The sequence below is a fragment of the Furipterus horrens genome, unplaced genomic scaffold, assembly GCF_987537825.1.
Source record: "Furipterus horrens unplaced genomic scaffold, mFurHor1.1.pri manual_scaffold_4, whole genome shotgun sequence".
NCBI lineage: Eukaryota > Metazoa > Chordata > Mammalia > Chiroptera > Furipteridae > Furipterus > Furipterus horrens.
This window is the reverse complement of record NW_028327174.1, coordinates 140,175,025-140,188,152: the sequence shown is the minus strand read 5'-3', so window position 1 is coordinate 140,188,152 and position 13,128 is coordinate 140,175,025. Positions and strand designations below refer to the sequence as shown.

General features: G+C 39.0%; 1 protein-coding gene and 1 pseudogene across 1 annotated transcript in view; one reads left to right on the top strand and one right to left on the bottom strand.

Annotated features, from left to right (window-relative positions):
* Window positions 1-13,128, top strand: part of CCDC171 (coiled-coil domain containing 171) — a 298,734-nt gene that overhangs the window by 233,812 nt on the left and 51,794 nt on the right. The window lies entirely within an intron of this gene.
* LOC150012946 (ATP synthase F(0) complex subunit C2, mitochondrial pseudogene) lies at window positions 4,227-4,736 on the bottom strand (annotated as a pseudogene).

The following is a 13,128-nucleotide window of genomic DNA, read 5'->3' as shown; positions in this document are numbered from 1 at the left end:
TGGCATATAAATGTTCCTTGGTCAGGTGTAAGCTTGCTTAGTTTTCCCATTTCAGGTTGAGAATTTTGCCTTTCTACCAGGCAAGCAAGTAAATCAGATTATAGGCAAGTTGGCAACCAAGAATCTGTGCAACGTTCTGTATGTCATTGAGTTTTTCTGGAAACATTATGTTGATAAGAATGAGAATTACTTTCTTAAGAGCATAGTATTTGGAAGCTATAAAATAATTCTGTTTGCTGGGGGAAGAGGCAAGCAGCGCAGGATTGGAGAAAGCCCCGTGGAGAGGCAGAGTGCCTGGATCGAGGTCCTGGCTCTGCAAGTGTACCACCTGGGCAGGTCCTCTGGCGCTGCGCCCCCACTTCCCATCTGGAAGTGGAGACGGGAGGCCTGTCTTCCATTCTTTCCCTCACAGGCCTGTGGGGAGGTTAGATAACATGCATGGGAGTGCGCTTTTTGCATTATAAAGCGCTAAGTTCATATAAGCTATGTTGGACTGAAGTGCAAACAAGCCTAGGGACAAGGAAAGTGACCTAAATATATTGAGGGATATGTTAGTGTCTCGACCCTCAGAGGTTCTTCACTGTTGACCTGTTTGAATACATTTCCGTTTAGTAGCAACATGCACAATCAAAAGAATAAAGTGTTCCACAACTTCAGTGTTTCCTTACAGGTCAGGATAAAACCCCTGCAAACACTTGGGTGAATGCCTGCCATATATTTCTGTTGAATAATTATTACACACAGTAATTGAAGCATTACTACTGTTCTTATATTTTCCTTTTTTGGACTTCACATTCCAGCTCTGAGAGGGTGATACTTGCCTGTATGTGGGATGTTCGAGACACACTTAGTAAAAAATAAACAGACAAATCACAAAACACGAAAGTGCTGAGCTGCTTTTTTTTGTTATAACTTTTAGTTCCAGCTATCTTAAAGTATATAAGCTGCTGAATGATATGAACATAATTTCTTGGTCATTAATGTTAAGAGGCAAAAACTGAATCCCCAATTTGACCCTTTCTCTTATCTTTTTTTTCTTTTTTGAGACCTAGTTAAGCATAAGTATAACCTTACTAGATAATACCTTTTACTGCTTATTATTGAGAGAGTGAAGCCTGTGAGCACTTGAACTTTCAAGTGCTAGAGCAGAATGGCTATTCATTTTAGCTACATGGACAAAACCAGTGTTTGATGGACTGCATAGGTGAGGACCTGGGAAAGGAAGGGTTATCTGCAAACTGAGTGAGTTTATTATGGCTTAGTGATTTGCTGATTGATTTCATTTGCTGTCAGTTAAGGCTCTCTTAATGTCAGTTTTCTTTGCATAATGCCTTGAAATAAAGACTAATGAAGTTCTTCAGATTGATGCCGCTTATATAAACTGACCCTGATTTGCCCTATTCTACATGACAATTTAAGTGACAGCAGTTAGAGGAAAATACAGCATGAATATGCAACTTAAGGATTAAGGGAAGTGCAGTAAATCATTCAGTCTAAAACTAGGTAGAAAAGTAATTTCTTGTAATTTCACAGATGCCTTAAATTTTATTAAACAGGCTATCATTACTCTCAAGGGTGTGTGTATGTGTATATATAAAATACTTAACACACACACACACACACAGAGGAATTGAATTGAAAAAGATTCTATATCTTTTCAAATGATGGTAAATTTTCCTCTCCCTACTTATTTGAACTTGGAGTTGTCAGAAACACAGTTGAAAAAAATATTTTATTTGAGGTTGCATAAGTGCTGCATATTAAGTAACCAGTGAAATGTAGAGTGAGTGATTTTGAAGCTTTAAATGCTTTTCACTTTCAGAGCCTTCTATTAATAGTAGTAGTAGCTCCCCCACCAACCCCTTTTTTCCAGTGGCCAAAAGTCTCTTAGTGCTGACCAGAAAGAGGCATAACTTTGGAGGGAAGACTAACGTAAGTATCTCATTTATAAGAAAACATGAAATATTAATATTTTAACTTCTTTTCTGAGTGAGGGCTATTTAACTCACACCAAGCAAACAGATTTGCTTCAGTGTTGCAGGACAATCTTTTGTCCTGTCGGAGTCTGTTTTGTGATGCATAATAATCAAAGTGAACCTGGCTTGGTTTCATTAGGCTTAAAAGGGGAGCATGGAAAACTGCCTGAACATGAAGAAAGCACCTGGGTCCTTGTTCATGTGGTTGGGAGTTTAGTAAATTGACACTGAAGAAGCCTAAGACATATTTAAAAGTGGCACAAGTTCTATATTTGCAAAAAAGCTTTTAAAAGTCCTCAGACCTTACCTCTGTCTGGTAGAAATATTTTGCCACACAATTTAAAATCTCAAAGAAGAAACTCCATGTTCTTAAATCGAGGAGGAAATTAAAGCATGCATTTTAATCTTGTACATTTATTAATTATGCCTTGGGACAAAATAGGAAAACAAGTCTTTTGGGGACACTTAGTAAAGAGTCTTTCACAAAACCTCAGCAGATGGCAGTTATGATTATTACTACCGAGATAGTGTGAGTTGAGGAATGTTATGATTCTTCATCAAGTGAAAAGATATTACTTGAAAATTCTGAGTGTCTTATGTTATCACCAAGTTTTTAATTAATGCAGATGAAGAGGTTGAATTTCTTGTTAGCAGTGAGCAATAGGTAGCTACAAAATGCTCAGAAAATGGATGACTTGAGGCTAAACCTGACCTAACCTAATTTTGTGGCAAAACCTGAGAAGAACCTACACGAGGCACTTCAGAGTCTCAGCTTACCGCCTCAGTGCAGTTACTGAAACGCTTTGTGGTGGAATGTGTTTGCATGGAGTGTACGGCCCCAGAGCCCAAGTGTTACTGAGTTCAAGGCATATGCCTAGTGTTTCCCAAATCCAAAAAATCTCGAGCTCCAAAATTCATCTGGTTCTGAGGTTTAAATAAGATTTTGTATCAGCTTTCTACAACAGATTCCATACAAATAACATTGTTTTAATGTGAGCCTTTGCTTTTCTTAATGTGAGGCACATTCAGCCTGTGGAATGGTATTTTTGAGGGAAATTTAAATTTAATATTTATTATCTCTTCCTTTTTTCTTCGGTTTTGGGTCATAATAGAATTGTGCAGCAGTTTTTGTGACCTGAAAACTCAAAGAGACTTCAACAATTGTGTTACATGCAAATTAGATCTGACTCTACTGGGCTTTCTTTGCTTGAGTCTAATACCTGTTTGCACACTAAAGGCACAGTTTTGGCCCATGTGAGTAGAAATCCTCCAAGACATTCTTTTGGGCCTCCTCCTACTTTATATCCTGGAAGCAGAATGGATGAAATTCCTTGTCACTTAACCTTCTGATCTTTTTTTTTTTTTATTTTTAACCTATCCTTCTAATTGTTCCCATTAGAGAAGATAATGCAGACTCTCATCAAAGGGTCTGGAGAAGCTGGTCTGGTATCCAGACAGTTGACCTAGGTAAGTAGGACAAGGTCACTTGGGAGTCTAAGGGCCAGGCTGTTCATATCCCTGAATCCTAGTAATCTATAGGAGGCTTAGGAACTACACTGTCCTTTGCTTCAAAATTTTGCATTTATTCCAGAGGGAAAATAAAAATGTCATTTGAGAGCACTTAACCAGGAAATTGGTTTTTAAAAAATTAAAATGGCTTCCTCTCTTGATCACATAGATTTGGATATGACTCACACCATTCAATGATATACTGAGCCCTTGCCAAGTCCAAGGCACTGTGCTATGCTCTGGGTTGCTAAGGTGACTCAAAAATCTTAGGGAGGGGGATATGAAATTTCAGAGCGATAAGACATGGAAAGTGTGATTGCTGTAGGAGAGGTGTAGATCAAGTACCATGGCTTTTAGAGAAGAATGAAATTTGTTCTTGCTGGGAAAATTAGGAGAGGCTTCATAGAGAAGGTGGCATCTAAGTGGCCTTGATGCTTATGTAGCTAAAATTTCCCTTTCCTATAAATATTATTGTCAGAAAATACAGATAGAAAGTATCTGGGTTTGAGTCTCAGCCTCTAGGTAGCTCATTCAGTTCAACCCCTGTTTGCAAATGTGGACTCATACTGACTTTGTACCCTGCTATTTTGCCAAATTCACTTATTAGGTCAAGTAGTTTTTTCATGGAGTCTATAGGGTTTTCTTTTTTTTTTTTTTTTTTCATATTATCAATACAGTATTTATTTGTCTTTCCTCTGTCAAACCCTGAGCAACCACTTCCCCCAGGCTGCCTGGGGAGGTATCGGAAAAGGAACATACAGGGCAGACAAGACATGGGAGAAAGAACTATGGGAGGTGGTGACGGCTCCTTCACATGGCGAAGAGGATGAGAAAAGCCACCATCAGGCAAAAGAGCCCCATGGCCTCTGACAGGGCAAAGCCCAGAATGGCGTAGGAGAAGAGCTGTTGCTTCAGAGAAGGGTTCCTGGCATAACCAATGATGAGGCTCCCAAACACAGCCCCAATACCAGCCCCAGAGCCTGCCACTCCTACTGTGGCAGCCCCAGCCCCAATGAACTTGGCTGCTGCGTCAATGTCCCTTGAAATGGCGCTGGTTTGGAAGCTGCAGCTAGAAATAAATGAGGTCAGAGGATGCAGGGCTGCCAAGCTGCTGAGGCTCTCATCTGTCAGTGTCTCTGTTTGTTTTGCCACCACTGCAGATAGTGACCGGCTCAGCAGCTGAGAAGAGCTCCTGACCAAGGTGGGGGTGGACACAAATTTGGCGCAGGTATACATTTTCAAGGGATGAGGGGCTGTGGCAGGAGAGCTGCTCCCAGTGCAGAGAAGACAGGACTCTATAGGGTTTTCTATGTACACTATCATGTCATCTGCAAATAGTGACAGTTTTACTTCCTCTTTTCCAATTTGGTTGCCTTTTATTTCTCTTTCTTATCTGATTGCTATGGCTAGAACTCCCAAGACTATGTTGAATAGGAGTGGAGAGAGTGGACATCCTTGTCTTGTTCCTGATCTCAGGAGGATTGCTTTCAGTTTTTGCCCATTGAGTATGATATTGGCTTCAGGTTTCTCATATATGGCCTTAATTATGTTGAGGTATGCTCCCCCTATCCCATTTTGCTGAGTGTTTTCATCATAAATGGGTGTTGTACTTTATCAAATGCTTTTTCAGCATCTGTTGATATGATCATGTGGTTTTTGTCTTTCATTTTGTTTAGGTGGTGTATTATGTTTATTGATAGTGAATATTAAACCGTCCTTGCATCCCTGGGATGAATCCCACTTGATCGTGGTGTATGATCTTTTTAATGTGTTGCTAGATCTGGTTTGCCAATATTTTGTTGAGGGTTTTAGCATCTCTCTTCATCAGCGATATTGGCCTGTAGTTTTCTTTCTTTGTTGTGTCTTGACCTGGTTTTGGGATTAGGGTAATACTGGCTTCATAGAAAGAGTTTGGGAGTCTTCCCTCTTCTTGGATTTTTTGGAATAGTTTAGGAGTTAGTTCTTCCCTAAATGTTTTGTAAAATTCACCTGTGAAGCCATCCAGTCCAGGGCTTTTGTGTGCTGGAAGTTTTTTGATTACTGCTTCAATTTCACTAGTTGTTATTGGCCTGTTCAGGCTTTCTGCTTCTTCTTGATTCAGTTTTGGCAGATTATATGTTTCCAGAAATTTGTCCATTTCATCTAGGTTGTCAAATTTCTTTTGATACAGTTGTTCATAATAATTTCTTACAATCCTTTGTATTTCTGTGGTATCAGTTGTGATTTCTCCTCTTTCATTTCTGATTTCTTTTATTTGGGTCTTCTCTCATTTTTTCTTGATGAGCTTGGTTAAAGGCTTGTCAATTTTGTTTATCTTTTCAAAGAACAGGCTCCTGGCTTTATTGATCTTTCAAGTTGTTTGTTTAGTATCTATGTCATTTAATTCTGCTCTGATCTTGATGATTTTCTTCCTTCTACTTGCTCTGGGCTTTGTTTGTTGTTGTTTCTCTAGTTCTTGTTGCTGTAGGATTAGATTTTTTATTTGAGATTTTTCTGTTCTACTTTTAAGTAGGCCTGTATTGCTATGAACTTTCCTCTCAGGACTGGTTTTGCTGTATCCCATAGGTTTTGGGTTGTTGTGTGTTCATTATCATTTGTTTCCAGAAACTTTTTTATTTCTTCCTTGATGTCATTGTTAACCCATTCATCATTTAATAGCATGTTATTATTTCTCCATGAGTTTGAATGTTTTTGAGTTTTTTCCTTGAGGTTGATTTCCAGTTTCAAGTCATTATGATCTGAGAAGATGCTTGATATAATTTCAATTTTATGGAATTTGTTGAGGCTTCTTTTGTGTCCTACCATGTGGTATATCTTTGAGAATGTGTCATGTGCACCTGAAAAGAATGCATATTTTGCTTCTCTGGGGTGAAACGTTTTATATATATCAACTAAGTCCATTTGATCTAGAGTGTTGTTTAATTCCTCAGTATCCTTGGTGTTTCTTTGCTTTGGAGATCTGTCCGTTGTTGACAGTGAAGTGTTAAAGTCCCCTACTATGATTGTGTTGCTATCTCTATTGTTCCTGAGGTCTTTCAAAATTTTCCTTACATATTTGGGTGCATATATGTTTACAAGGGTTATATCATCTTGATTGATTTTTCCCTTAAGTATTATGAAATGTCCTCCTTTGTCTCTTTTTATGGCTTTTGTCTGATATAAGTATTACTACCCCAGCTTTTTTTTTTAATGTCTATTTGCTGTGTATATTTTTTGTCCTAAGGTGGGTCTCTTGTAGACAGCATATACATGGATAATGCTTTCTAATCCATTCAGCTACCCTATATCTTTTGATTGGAGCATTTAATCCATTTACATTTAAGGTTATTATTGATAGACACTTAATCATTGTCATTTTCACCCTTTGTACTTGTGTTCCTCTCTGTCTCTGTTTCTTCATCTTCGTAAAGCAGACCCTTCAGCATCTCTTGCAATGCTGGTTTGGTGGAGATGTATTGTTTTAGCCTTATTTTGTCTTAGAAACTCCTTATTTCACCTTCCATTTTGGATGAAAGCCTTGCTGGGTAGAGTAGTCTTGGTTGTAGGCCTTTGTTTTTCATTGTTTTGAATATTTTTTACCATTCCCTTCTGGCTCATAGTGTTTCTGCTGAGAAATCTGATGATAGCCTTATCGGAGCTCCCTTGTGTGTTATGAGCTGTTTCTTTCTTGCTGCTTTTAGGATTCCCTTTTTGTCTTTTAATGTTGCCGTTTTAATTATGATGTATCTTGGAGTGGGCCTGTTGGGGTTAATCTTCGTTGCAACCCTCTGTGCTTCCTGGACTTGCGTGACTTTTTCTCTCATCAAGTTAGGGAAGTTTTCTGTCATTACTTTTTTAAACAGGTTTTCTATTCTTTGCTCCTCTTTTCCTTCTGGTATTCCTATGATAATGGATATTATTACATTTCATGTTGTCCTGCAGCTCTCTTAAAACCTCTTCATTCTTTTTCAGTCTTTTTTCATTTTATTGCACTGTCTGGGAATATTTTTCTATGTTCGCCTCCAGCTCGTTGATCCGATTTTCTTCTTCCCTCTAGCTTGCTTTTAATTCCTCCTACTGTGTTCTTCAATTTAGAAATTGTATTCTTCATTTCCTCCTGGCTCTTATTGATAGCTTCTATGTCCTTTTTCATGCTGGTGTAATTCTCAGTAAGTTCCTTGTAGTTTCCCTGGAGTTCTTTGTAGCTTTCTTTGAGCTTGCTGAGCTCATTGAGCTTCCCTATAATCCATGTTTTGCACTCCATGTCTGATAGTTTGCTTTCCTCTATTTCATTAAGCACTCTTTCTAGGGATTCCTCCTTTCCTTTCGATAGGGCATTGTTTCTCTGTCTCCCCATTTTTGTGACTCTTCTTGTTTGCTGCTGCTTCTTACATTGATCTGCACTTCCTGGATCTGCCCCTGGTGGTGTCAGATCCTGTACCAGTCTGGACCTAGGCAGCCCTTTGGAGACTACCAGAGATCTACTGCCTTTGTCTGTCTCCTTTAGTTGTTAATCTATTCAATCTGTGATCAGCAGTCAGGCCTAAGCACCGAGGGTGTGGCAGATTAATTCCTGTGGGCAGGGCTTTTGCTTCCCCTCAGGCTGATGCCACTTGGAGGAGAATGGTCTGCCTGCAGTGTGGGGAATGAGTCAGCACTGGGACCCGGTCGGCTGCTCCCTCATTTCTCTCCTCAAAGCCACCGCCCCACTGCGGCGCAGTCTGATGAGGAGCTGGAAACGCTCCCCAGGTGTCCCTCCTGACTTTTTAAAATGTGTAACTGTGCTTTCCACTGGCCTGCCACTTCTGCTGCTGCTGCCACCACTACACCGCGTCCTTTCTGCCCCAGCTTTGCCCCTCCTACCTGTCTGGATATTTCTTCTTTATATCTTTGTTTGTTTGACTTCCATGCAGTTTGATTTTCTGGAACTTCTGGTTGTTTCTAGTTTTGAGGTAGTTGTATTCCTTCTTAGTTGTGGAGGGAGATGCAGCGTGTCTGTCTATGCCTCCATCTTGGCTGGAAGGAAACTACTCATTCTTTATCAGGGTTTATTTTGGAACACATTGATAAATCCAATGCCATTCTATAATTCACCATATGATAAATATTTTGTATACTATATAGCTCAAATTTTTAAGTCCCTAAAGTAAGGTAGTTTCTTCTCTCCTCTTCTCATTATTATTATTGTCGTTGATTTAACAATATTTCTGAGAAACTCTTCCTTCTTAGAATTTTCTAAGATTGCTGTTCCTTTATACAACTTCATGTCCATATGCAATAGTTTACAAGAGAAACTTTTTTTTCCAGTATCTGATTGTTTTGATGATCCCCTTTTCATATTCTTGTAGGAAACCAACATTAATTTTTTTTAATCCCTTTTGTCTTTCCTTATTTTAACCTTTAGGATAATCAGAGCAGTAATCACCATCAACCTAGAAGCTTCACTTAGCCACAGGATTGGCTTTGATTCAATTATGATTGGAAATACCATATTAGAAAAAGAATTGGTCTTGTTTTTTGCCATTTAAGTTGTATATACCATGGCTGAGTGAGTGGAGGCCAGAAAAAAGTTTGGAGCCTAAACATGTTATAAAGAAAACGTTATTTTAAAAAATCTGCAAAAGCATTCTGCAACTCTGCTGAATATGTTTCCCCATGAGGCTCCTTCTCTTACCTGAAAAGCTACTATATTTACATTCTTCAAAGCACTGCCAGTAAAAATTTTGAGTGATGCGATAAGTCAAGTGTAGGACCATTTCAAATGGCAAACAGGCAAAAATGAGCTTTGATTCTTTTTTTCCTACATAAAATAACAACAACACCACTAACAAAGAAAAAAAAAAAAGTACTGGAACTATATACAACATTGCATCTATTTTGTCTTCAGTTGTGCATTTGCAACTAAATTTTTTCTTCTAATAACCAGACAATTTACTATCCTTATCATTGTCACCATTGACACTAAAAAATGTTTCAGTGTCTGTGTGCACATTGCATTAACTATCTAGTTGCACATGCTTTAGCCATGCACTTTATTAGATAAATAGGGGTGCATGATCTTAAGTGGACAGCAGTGGGCTGGACTGGTAGCTAAGAAAACACAGCAATTCTAGGCCTGTGCACAAACCCCTAGGACATGTAGGATCAAAAATGGGCTGCCCAGGAATGAGGAAATATCTTGTATGGGGGGAGGGGGCCTGGTTCACCAAAATCCTATTTTTTACATAAAGGAAAGATCATTTTTTCTGTCAGTAAATTTTCCAGATATGGCAAGATAAAAGTTCCCCAATATTACTAGATAAAATGAAATATTTCTTAGAATCCCATTCCTTCTGTACATATATACAGTGTGCATGGAGCTTATTCAGAATTTGTGTGTCAGGTGAATTGATCCGGTGTGGGTAGCGTTTGGGGTATCACAGACTTGGTATCCTGCTTCCAAAGTCTCACTGATGATATCAGATCCTACAGTCATGCTGCCGAGAGATGCATGACACACTGTCATTTCACATGTAAGTCAATTAAATACACTAAAGTTGTTTACCAAGTTTTCTCTTTCTCCGAAATCTATTGTGTGGATAATAGATTTGCTATAATTTGTAAGCATAATTTAATTTTTTCTCATTAAAATAATCTTACAGCCTTCTTTCAAATTACATTTTCTAGAATTAAAAGACATTTTGGGGGGGGCGTGTAGAAATATGTGACATATTTGGATAGAACAGAGATTCATTAATTTATTACAAATGTTTATTGAGCCCATTCTACAGATGCATAAAATCCCTAAGAAATCCCTGATAAATCATCTGAAGTTCTTTTACTTGAGGTAAATATCTACTTAGGTTACATAAGCAAAAACTGGTAGCTCAGAATTAATGTTGTATAATAAGTGGTTTTGAGATCTTTGAAATCCTGGTTTCACAGCAAAACTCAAGATGGCTTTACTTTTGTACCGTTTTCAGTCAGTAGAGGTGAGAGTGTGGACTAAATGGCCACATGTGAATGTGGTGATAGACTAGCTGGGCAGTTTTATGAAACCTCGAGGGCCTAGAATAGTTCTGCTGACTTCACTGAGAAACTTTGTGTGATAGACAGCCAAAAACAAACAACCAAACCAGACCAAACCAAATCAAACCAAACCAAAAAGCATGAAACTAGTCCAAAGCAAACCAGAACACTTGCAACCCAGAGAATGAGAATGAGGTTTGGAACTGGACAGACATGCATTTGAATCCCAGTTCCAGTCTGTATTAGCTAGGTGGCCTTGGATAAGGTATGTAGTATCATCAGTGAGCCTCAATTTCTTCTTCTGTAAAGTAGAAATAATATTAGTCTTACAGGGTTAGTGCCTGAATTAGAAGAATATTCAAAGCTCATAATGTGGTATCTGGCACATAGTAACTGTTGTTAGAACGCAGGCCTAGGCAAACCTCAGAGCATGGGAACTGTAGAGGAAATGAGAATACCTGTGGGCAAAGGTGAGCAAGCCTAAGTTTTATTGACTTCCATATTTTCCAACTCATTTGATGATTTCTGGTGATAGAATGTGGGGTTCACCTCCCTTCCTGGTGTGCTTTAGGGCACATGTGGGATTGACTTTGAGTGGAAAGTTGAGCTGAGTACCTATGCCCCTCAGATTTCATTGACTCCTTTGAGGCTACAGGCTGTACTGCAGCCCCAGAATACCCAGTGTGGCTGTGACAGTCAGGGAACAAATACAGACAGGTGTCTATGTTGTAAATACTTTCCCTGTCGGGTGTCCATGATGCAGATATTTCCCTGTTTGCAACTTGTCTTTTAATCTTTGTAACAGGATATTTTGTAGAGCAAAAATTTTAAATTTTGATGAAGTTCAATTTATTGATTTTTTTTCTTTTGTGGATTATGCTTTTGGTATCATGTCCTAGAACTTTTCTTCAAGCCCTAGATGCTGAAGATTTTCTCTATATTCTAAATTTTTTCTTGTTTTATGTTTTACATTTAAATCTGTGATCAATTGAGTTAATATTTATTAAGACATATGGTTTAGGTTGTGGTAATCAGAATTCTGACATGACCCACAAGACCGTTCCACCTGGTGTACCATGCAATTTCCTCCTCTTAAGGGTGTGCAAGACCAGTAAATATGAGATTACCCTGGATGGGCCTGACCTGATCAGGTGTGCCTTTAAAAAGAAGGTGAAGCATTGGAGAGATGCTTTTCTGCTGGCCCGGAAGAAAGCAAACAGCCATGGTGAGGAAGGAGGGTCCACTTGGCAAGGACCTGAGGGCAGTCTTTAGGAGTCCAGAGTGACACTGACTGACAGCAAGAAAATGGAGAAATTTATTCTAGAGTCTTAAGGAACTAAATTCTACTAACAAGTTGGAAAAGGCCCCTGAGTCTCAGGTGAGGTCGCAGCTCCAGTTGACACCTTGATTCCAACCAGGTGAGACCCTGGGCAGATGACCCAGCTAACCTATGCTAGACCTATGGAAACTATGAAATACTAAATTTGTATTGTTTTAAGCCATTAAATTTTTGATATCTGTTACGCAACAATACAGATTTGGTATCCTGGAGTGGGGCATTGCTTCTGTGCTTCTGTAGATGAGGTTTCTTATTATTGGACCTCACATCTGGGTGTGGGTAAAGAAGCAGGACATACATGCTCCCGGGCCCAGTGGGCTGGTAGATTGTCTTCTGGGTGTGGAGGCTCCTAAGGCCCTACTCTGCTTTTCTGATTCTGGGGTTGTTACTGTTGGTCTTTGGGGACAAACCCAGCTAGTGCCACCTGCTTCAGCACCCATAAGGGAAGAGCCCACTACCTCAGTTGGAATACTCCTCCATTTGGTCTCCAAGTGATGCAGAGGGGTGCTCTCTAAACTTGTTGATTGCTTACTCTTATTTATGAGCCAGGACTCCCAATATATGTATATTTCTTCCTTTAAAACTTACATACATGTGTTATTATTGAGCAAGCTCTAGAATACAAAACATAGAAAAACAAAGTTTTAAAAGATTTTTGAGAGTAAGATGAAAGAGTTAATGTAATATAAAAACTTTGGAGACAACAATAAGATCAGTGACTGCCAGGGGTTAGGGGCAGGGAGAGATGAGCAGATGGAGCAGAGAGGATTTTCAGGGCAGTGAAACTACTCTGCAGGATACTGAAATGGTAGGTGCATGTCACCATATATTTGTCAAGACCCACAGAACGTACAGCACAAAGAGTCAACCCTAATATGATCTGTGGATTTTGGGTGATGATGTGTCAATACAGGTTCATGAGTTGTAACACATGTGCTACTCTGGTGCAGGATGCTGATAGTGGAGGAAGCTTTCAGTGTGTGAGGGGCTGGGGTATGTACTCTCTACTCAATTTTTCTGTGAAACTAAAACTGCTCTAAAAAAAAAAGGCTATTAAAAAGAACTAAATATAATATATAATAAAAACCTATGTATGAAAATTCTCTATTAGACTGAATATATCCCAGTGGGTATGCAAGACAATAGATGGTCCTTTATTTTTTAATAAAGTAAGAAATAAAAATTTTATTCTTTGGTATGGATTGCACTGGTGCCTTCACTTGGTCCATTTTTTAGGCATTAACATTTCCTGTGGGTACGTTAAGGGAAAGGTGGAAGGATTTCACAATGTAGAAGGTCTGCAAGGGGCATCTTTAT